The sequence below is a fragment of the Schistocerca serialis genome, unplaced genomic scaffold (assembly GCF_023864345.2).
Source record: "Schistocerca serialis cubense isolate TAMUIC-IGC-003099 unplaced genomic scaffold, iqSchSeri2.2 HiC_scaffold_1420, whole genome shotgun sequence".
NCBI classification, from domain to species: Eukaryota; Metazoa; Arthropoda; class Insecta; order Orthoptera; family Acrididae; genus Schistocerca; species Schistocerca serialis.
Window position 1 is genome coordinate 3017539 of NW_026047648.1, and position 9530 is coordinate 3027068.

The following is a 9530-nucleotide window of genomic DNA, read 5'->3' on the forward strand; positions in this document are numbered from 1 at the left end:
ATGAAAGGGAAGCAGTGGTTGGGAAGGGAGTGAGACAGGGTTGTAGCCTCTCCCCGATGTTATTCAATCTGTATATTGAGCAAGCAATAAAGGAAACAAAAGAAAAATTCGGAGTAGGCATTAAAATCCATGGAGAAGAAATAAAAACTTTGAGGTTCGCCGATGACATAGTAATTCTGTCAGCGACAGCAAAGGATTGGAAAAGCAGTAGAACGGAATGGACAGTGTCTTGCAAGGAGGGTATAAGATGAACATCAACAAAAGCGAAACGAGGGCAATGGAATGTAGTCGAATTAAGTCGGGTGATGCTGAGGGAATTAGATTAGGAAATGAGACACTTAAAGTAGTAAAGGAGTTTTGCTATTTGGAGAGCAAAATAACTGATGATGGTCGAAGTAGGGAGGATATAAAATGTAGAGTGACAATGGCAAGGAAAGCGTTTCTCAAGAAGAGAAATTTGCTAACATCGAGTATAGATTTAAGTGTCAGGAAGTCGTTTCTGAAAGTATTTGTATGGAGTGTGGCCATCTGTGGAAGTAAAACATGGACAATAAATAGTGCTACTGAAGAATGCTGAAGATTGGATGGGTAGATCACATAACTGATGAGGTGGGATTGAATAGGATTGGGGAGAAGAGAAATTTGTGGCACAACTTGACTAGAAGAATGGATCGGTTGGTAGGACATGTTCTGAGGCGTCGAGGGATCACCAACTTAGTAATGGAGGGCAGCGTGGAGGGTAAAAATCGTGGAGGGTAAAAATCGTAGAGGGAGACCAAGAGATGAATACACCAAGCAGATTCAGAAGGATGTAGGTTGCAGTAGGTACTGGGAGATGAAGAAGCTTGGACAGGATAGAGTAGCATGGAGAGCTGCGTGAAACCAGTCTGTGGACTGAAGGCCACAACAACAACATTGTGTGTAAGTACAAAAATAAATAAATGAATACCTTGGATTAAATCCTCGTTCTTGGATACTGTCTGCCCCAAATGAGGTCATTTCGAAACAACTATTGTATTGTTGGGTGTTTGCAAGAAAATGACGTGATTCGGGTGTTTCGCCAGAAAGCAATGAATGCAGAGGCTCAGGTGGCGGAGTCAATAATTGCGATTTCCCTTTCCCACCGAGGCAGCCACAGTCCTTGCGTCTCTCCGGAAAACTTCAATGCGGCACAATACTCGCAAACAACGCCCATCGGCCCAATGCAAACGCAGGGATGCGAGCACGAATCAGTGCTGCAATCGTGTCTGTGGTCTGTTCGTGTATGCATTTGCGTGTACGTTTGTGTATGTATGTGTGTGTGTGTGTGTGTGCGCGCGCGCGTGCGTGTGTGTGTGTTTTGGTGCGTTATAATTTTTTTTGTGCTGTGTGTCTGTGTGTGTGTGTGTGTGTGTGTGTGTGTGTGTGTGTGTCATGGTGTGGTATAATTTTTTTGTTTGTCTCTGCTTATGTGTGTGTGTGTGTGTGTGTGTGTGTGTGTGTGCACAAATGCATACGCGAACAGACCACAGATACTTCAATAATTACACCCGAAAGTTTGGCAATAACATTCGATCTTTGGCAAAAACATTTCACAATCGGCAACAGAAATCAAAACATTGCGCTGAAACAAGCGTTCAGTTCATAGTGCTGTGGAATGTAGTAAAAAACCGCAAATTGACATTCATAAGAAGAAGAACAAGACCAAAAATGCAACATGAGCGTAATATGTAAGAAACTGTCCACGCAACCTGTAAGTACAGTTCAAAACACTACTACTTAATAGGAAATACCAACCACCAGAACTGTTTATAACCTATAGGCACAGTGACAAAAATGTAAATTAAATAGCTAAAATATGTACATATTCCAGGCCACTGACGATGCCTTGCAGAAAATAAAGGCGAAACGCATATGGCACTAAAATTGTGTGTTATTCAGTTGCTGTCAGACGGTCCATAAGTGAAAGTTATCAATATACCGTAATATTACACGCAACTGAGGAAGACAGGACTACAAAAGTTGAAGATTCAACCACTTACTTTTCTTTGTTCTACTTCAGCGTTTATTACAGAAAATAATAGGAACAAAAAACCGAAAACCAGTTATTTCAGAAACCGGTAATTTTGAGAGGTTTTAGCAGTCAGGATAACACAGCATGCAAAAAAAAAAAAGAAAAGTAACGCAAAACCGGTTGTTTGAGCAATAATCAAGCGCCGAAGAAACCCTTCAGTCCCCCTTTATTTCCCGCTGCGGCCGCTCAGCCCTCCTATGTAGTGACTATCGTAGGCGCACATTCTGACACTTCCGTCATACTTCGCAATTTATGGCGAATGATGCTTTGCGAATTGAAGCTCCCCTTTTAGTCAATACACAAATTCTCTGCACAGCGCCATACATGTGCGATTTGTAGTATCTTAGCTTCAGAACGCATTCTTAAAGATTTGTAGTGTCTTAGCTTCAGAACGCATTCTTAAAGATTTCTCATTTACTACAGGCATTGCAATTTGTGTTACACATCTCCTGCTTACGTCTGTCGTTCGCAACTGATTGGTTTTCGATAGCTCGCTGGACAGACTGAAATTCTTTCGATTCCGCAAAATTTGCAGGTTGCGTTGAGTGAGAATTGTCATCAGCATGCTGCTGAATTTGTGCAGCACTATTCTCGTGATCCTCAATTTCAGATGGTGACGTGAGCAATCGCCCCTTAACATTACGCACGTCGGCTTGAATGTATTTGATCTGGCGGGACTTCAGCTGCGTCTTTTTGTGCACCTTACTGACCAAAACGTTTGAAGCTCTTTTATTCATCGTTGTAATCAATAAAGCTTTGTCCAGTTCTCGAACATCCGTAATGTTTGTAATTTTTCGTCAACTACCGACTGTCGTTCTGTAAACAATTCTTTTAAATCTGTTCATTCGCTATCTCTTCGAATTGTAAATTAACAACGAGTAATCCTGCGGTAAAAGTGTGTTTTGTCTAAATTCTGTTCAATTGGCTGTAAATCCTGTTCAAGTCGTTGCATGTTTTGTCAGTTATCCTGTCTGAGTTGTAGGGTTTGTAGGTTGTTTTGCTTCAAAAATTATTAAAGTCGGTCTATGCTTTGTTCGGATCGTCGGTTGTTTTGCTGCATAATTTGTTGGAGTCGTCGGTTGTTTTGTTCAGACTTGCGGCCGGTTCCCACTAAAGCGCGGCAGCGCGGCGTGCGGCAACGGCAGCGGCAGCGGCAGCGGCAAGCGTTTTCAACACCGACTCCAAGGAAGGCCTCGGCGCCATTCGGTGACGTCACGTCAGCTAGGCACGCCGAACGCCAGCTCTGTTGCAGGCAGAAACGCCTGGCGGTGCTTATCACTATAAATCTCTTATTATTGGACAAAACGTTTGGTATTGTTTTGGATTCTGTAGTTTTATTTACATGAAAGATTTTCTTACTATCGTAAAGCTGCAAATGAAGATCGTAGTTCTGTATTACTGAATCCTGTCCAAACAAACGTAAATCAATATAAGAAGACGCTTTGCCCCATTGCAAGCTTCGGAAATTTTACATTCGAGTAACTATATTTACTTGATCAATTTTGTTATCGAAACTTACCCTAACCCCCTTACAATGAACTCGTTTCTTTTATTTATTTATTTATTTTCCATTGACATCGTCCTTGGAAATGTGAACTAATTTACATGTGTAAATGTCCAACTGTTGCCAGTCATTAGATTGCAGTCGTTTTCAACGAAAGGAATTATAAACAGGAAACGAAATAGCTTCATACACCGAAAATACTGCTGAGCTTAAACTTTTTTAAACTTGCACATTAGAAAAGATAAATATTCCCCTCTTGCAACTGAAAGGAGAAACTTTATAAGATAAAAAAATTTTATTTGATAAAACAAGTATCTCTCTTTTGCCTCTTCTTCTGTCCCCCACTCCCTCCCCCAAAGTGTACAGTCGCAAGATATTTCATTAACATTCAGTGCTCCTCACCCCATAGTCAACCAAGATACCTAAAGAAGAGCACCAATATGTTCACAGTTTCTTGTAAAAGCAACACAGTACAAACGTAACTTCTTCATATTTACAAGTAAGGTAAAGAAGCACGAATTCTGTTGCTGCTGGACCGTGAAGTTGTTTTTGTATGTCAACCCTTAAAACAGGTGGAACTTTAAGATCAGGACTACACTATTTGTTAAGAAGTGTAACGAATTGCACAATTAATTGATTGCAGAAATCTCTCAGAACAATGTGTGTCGGTCAACTACCGCCAATAGTTTCACAGTTTCCTGTGTCAGAGAGGGAGACACCACCATTACGAGTACGCCTGCAACAGACCTGGCGTTCGCCGTGCCTAGCTGACGTGACGTCACCGCCAAGCGCCGAGGCCTTCCTTGGAGTCGGTGCTGGCGTTTTCCGCTTCGCTCTGACGCGGCGGCTCGTGGAGCTGGCGTTCCCATCTGACGCTAGCAGTAGCCAATGACGGACAGCCACTGAGGTACGGGGCGGGACCCACCAAAACGCCCGGTGCGCTTGATTAACTGTATCTTAGACCTACACGAAGGAAAGACCAAGATGTGCGAAGACATACGAATTTTTCATTTTCTGTACAATGTACTCTTTCACATATTTCATTATTCGTGTTTTCTCATTTCATCATAAACAGATTTCATGACTACCGTTCACGATTGTTCACTCTCTCCTGACACATTGAAACAATGTACGATAAAAGAGATTATTCAGATAGTTAAGCGAGACAAAAATTTAAAATGTGATACGGTAGCAGGTACACGAAAACAGTAAGAACACAAAGGCTAGGGGAAAGGGATGAAAGTGGAAGCCACATCATAGAATTTCTCACAGAGCATAATGCAATCATCGCCAGCATCTTGCTTAAGAATCACGAAAGAATAATATATATTTGGAACAGAGTTTTCGAAACAAAATTTTAAATTATAAGACACTTACCGGTGCAGACGCAAACCTACAATAATTCATTGGTTACGAGCGGCAATTTACAACTAAAGAGACAGTAAACGGTAGCAAATTAAAGAGATGGAACTTGAATCAGTCAAGACCCACAGTTTTTCGATAATCTTAAAAGTTACCGTAATGCAACGACTGACTGAAACAGAGGAAGGAATCTTTGAGAGAAGAAGTCATGAATGCAGCATGGTATGTGAACGGGAAAAAGGTGCAGTAGAAATCGTTAGATAAAACGTGATGTATTAAATTTGACAAGAGGGAAAAATATAAAAATGCAGGAAATAAAGTAGGCCATGGGAAATAGAAATGTCTAAACATGACGTTGACAGGAAGTCCAAAATCGCAACGCGATTATGCACTCGGAAAACATAGGAGAATGAAAATGAGAAAGAAGAAAGAAAACTTTGCTCACAGGAGAAACAACTGTCAAGAACTCATTTGGCAAGACAGAACTAAGCAAATATGAGAAGGCTAGAAGGTGGAAGGAATATGTAGAGAGGAGAGGGGGAGGGGTTGCACAAACTAACCTAAGCACAATGTTAGATTCGTGTGAGATGTCTGAACACGCAAGGCAATACTGATCCTACCACTTATTTAAGTAGACACACTGAAGAACTGCGAAACTGTGTTTATAGCATTTGTATGTTTAGAGAAAGGTTTTCACAATCTTAATTAAAATATTCTTTGAAGCTCTGGAGATGTCATTGATAAAACACAGGGACACAAGATTATTTACAACTTCTACAGAAACTGAACTGCATTTCTAAGACTTCAATGACTTAAAAGGGAAGCAGTAATTCAGAAGGCAGAAGTAGAGAGAATATAAAATGAAGACTGTCAATACCAAGAAAAGCGTGTTGAAAAAGAAAATTTGTTCACATCGAATATAAATTCTAGTGATTGTGTATTATTTTGCAAAGTTATTTGTGTGGAGTGCAGCCATGTATGTAAGTGAAACATGGACAATGAACAGTTCTTTCAAGAAGACAATGGACACTTTCAAAACGTGACGATCAATACGAATGCTGAAGATTATATACGAGGATCGTGTAACTAAAGAAGAGGTACGGAATTAAATAGAGGAGGAAGAGGAAATAACGGCACAGCTTTGACTACATGAGGGGTGATTTGACAGGACATATTATGAGGCGTCAAAGAGTGAGGACAAAGGGTTTGGGTGATAGTATTCTGATAATAATCATCTGTTGAAATGCTATCTATTAATGTAAGCAGTGAATTTAGTCTTCCATGCACTCCTCCACAAAACATTTAAACCAAAACTGAAATCAGCTGAACACCAAATCTTTCAACCACTGTCTGACAACTACTGCATTCACTTTCAACTTTCTATAACTATCACTGGCTAGCCACACACACATACAGATATAAGGAGAACAGAAATAAACAAACACTAGTTTTCAGCCTATAATTCTTTAGGTTGTACATAAACAAAACAAACAGCAAGGGACATTAGGTCAACACACTGTAGTTACGACTTCAAATCAGTGTTTTCGGTAAAATGTCTACAGCTAGAGACAGAAGAAAAAAGAGCGAACATGAAAATGTGCTTATGTTCCATAATCTAAGTTTTAGTTCAACCTCCAGCATGTGACCAGGTGAGGGGAAACGCAGATGTCCGCCAAAAACTCGATTCACTGTAAGCAATCAGTTATTCACGTAAAAAAAAGAGATGTGAACTGTTTTATAATCTGCAAGTATCACATATTAAAACAAAACTGAATCATTCTAGATTCCACCGAAGATGCCTTCAAGTAAAAACGCGTCTTGAAGCAATAAAGTACACTGGATCAAGGAAAAAACGTTTTTTACTTACTAAAGGAAATAATAAATAGCTGTAGATACTTGGCAAATTACATCTTATGACATACCAGCAATTTAGTTTCGGTTTAACTTCTCATTCCACATGCTATTAAATGCCGTTTAAAAAACTTCATCTATCCCTTCTGAAAAACTGTAGTTACTTTCATATCTCGGTAGACGAAATACATGACTTTTTACAAGTTATCGTTTGCAAAAAAACACGTTTCGATTTCTTGAACCGTTTACGAAATTTGCGGTTGATACAACCACATGGTTTACGAGGAGCAGGAGAAAGCATCGGTCGCATCGCGAGCGATCCGCACCCTGGTCGCCGCACAGCCCGTGGGTCAATTCTAGTGTCCGATACCACCCGTCGGCTTTCACCAATTACGTAATGTGTGATGTTATTTTGTTTGTGCCGCAGATTGCTGTCGATGAACGTTAAATGATTTCTCTGGATTTCCTCGTAACGCGCGTATATTAAAAATTCGATGTAGATTGTTTTGTTTTCATCTCGTAATTGTTTTCGGTTTCTTTTGTTAATGAAAGTAGTCGCGATTTATAAGGTATTGATATCTGACGCTGTTCGTGACGGATGAGTCAGTCGTTTTTACTGCGAAAATTCTGCTTCAGAAAATGAGTGTCCGTAAATCAACTATAAAATTTTTGTAATCATTGGGCGTCATTGCTGAATTTTGCAAGTGCAGTGTCTGTGGAAAGTATATAGTTTTGATGAAGGTTGCGTAATCACGAACTTCCAACGAATTCAGGTGGAGGTGCAGAAAAAATAACATATGAAAACCCATACGCAGGGGGACGTGGTTCGAAAGATAGAGGCTGAATTTAGAAGTAATTGTAATGCTAACCTACTATTTTTGATATGAATCTTCTTGCAAATCTGTCATGCACGAAGCAGGGGTTTCGTGTGGCACTGTAGTCGTCTGGTTCTCGTTTTGTAGCGAAGTTTGTGTTTCTTATTATTTTTTCATTAGTTATTGTGGATTTTGCTTCTTCCGTTACAGTTTGACCTTCTAACATTGTTATTTCTTGTTATATCGTTATTTAGTTCTTCTCAGCCTCGATCTTTGACTCCTTCGGAAGTTCATATGCGCCAAGTTTCTTTTAATGTAGCCACTTTTATGTTTTCCTTTTCGATTTTTCTGCTACAGTTCTCTTATTTTTACTGTCACTCCTGGTGTATAGATTTTACTGAGTGTTATTTCGAGCTACTGTAGTTGGTGTGACTTTCGTGTAGTATAGTTATCGATTGCAAGGTTTGGTCATCTTTGCGTCTGCAGTAATGTGCGTAAAGATTTTCATTTTTTGAAAGTCTAGTCGTATTCTGTAGTTCTCTACCAAGATCATTTTTTAAGCACGTTTCTGGTATGTTATAAGATTTTTTTGCGCAACAAACAGCAATATTGGATTCAGTAACTAGAAATGACGTCCTACATAGGTTGCTTCTAGTTACCGATTCCAGCTATTCGACGGTTCATTATTGAGACCGTTTTTGCAGTACGTGCGGAAAATATAATATAATATATGCACTCGCAATTGCTCTCGTGTTCGTAGTTATTTCAGTCATCTTCAACTCGTTTAAATGAAATTTGCGCGTAAATCATAGTCTCGTTAAATGGATTATTTTATGGCACGCTCCATTGTTTAAGAATATGATCCGTTCCATTCATAGATTGTCCATTGCAGCATCTTTGTCTTACGGATGACGTCTTGGGTCAAAGCCGACGGGTGGTATCGGACACTAGAATTTATTCCAGCCCGTCAGCCGACATATCATTCGATATCTCGAGAACGGTATTCTGCTCTCAGCTTCAAAAACAATTTCGATAGGTTGACTAAATTTCATAGGCAATAATGTATTACCTAAAATGAACTTTACGCAAACTCCACGCAATGCGTTTTTACCCCTGCACACTCACTAAAATTTCGTGTAAAGGTTTACGTAAATGCGATACAGCAAGTAACTACGACGAATAACGGGAAGAAATTCGGTCCTTTATCGAGAGAAGATATCAGGCTGTAAGATGCACAAGACAGGGGCAAACCGATGACGGCGTTTCCATGGCAACCACGCCGCTGCCGCACGGCAGCCCTATTGGGGACCGGCCTTTAGATGTTTTGTTGAAACATGAGTTTAATATCAGCATTAGTGCAAGGAATTTCTCATTACAAAACCCATTGTTTAATCGTGTCTGCATTACATGCTGTGTTGCCTGGCATTATTTGCGTACTGTTCGTGACATTTTTGGGAGACTGAGACGAATTTTGCAAATCTTTAAACTGAGCGGGATTCTGGAAATCATCTGTGGTATTTTGGGGGCCTTCAGAAAAAAAAAATATCGGCGTTGGCAAAAATGTTGGAATCAGTAATCGGTCGCATGACTGTACTGTAAGCTGTCTGACTCTTATGAACTAATTGAGGCGCTTGCTGCTTTCTTGCGTCAGTGTTCGTGGCTAAATTGCAAGTAGAAATTTCAGAAATGGGATTACCGTCATTAACTGAACTTTATTCGGAAACAATTCTTGTAGCACTTGAAGTTCGCGATTTACTATTGGTGGTAGTACACGGTTTAACCATTATTATAGCAAAAGCAAAAAAATTTCAAAGACAAAATAAATCGTACAAAATCACAAATAAAATGCTGAAACAAAATGAAACTACAACATTGGAGAAAAGCAGAGCACGTAATCTGTCTACAGAGAAAAGTTCGCACTGTACAGAATTGTCGCCAAGTTCTT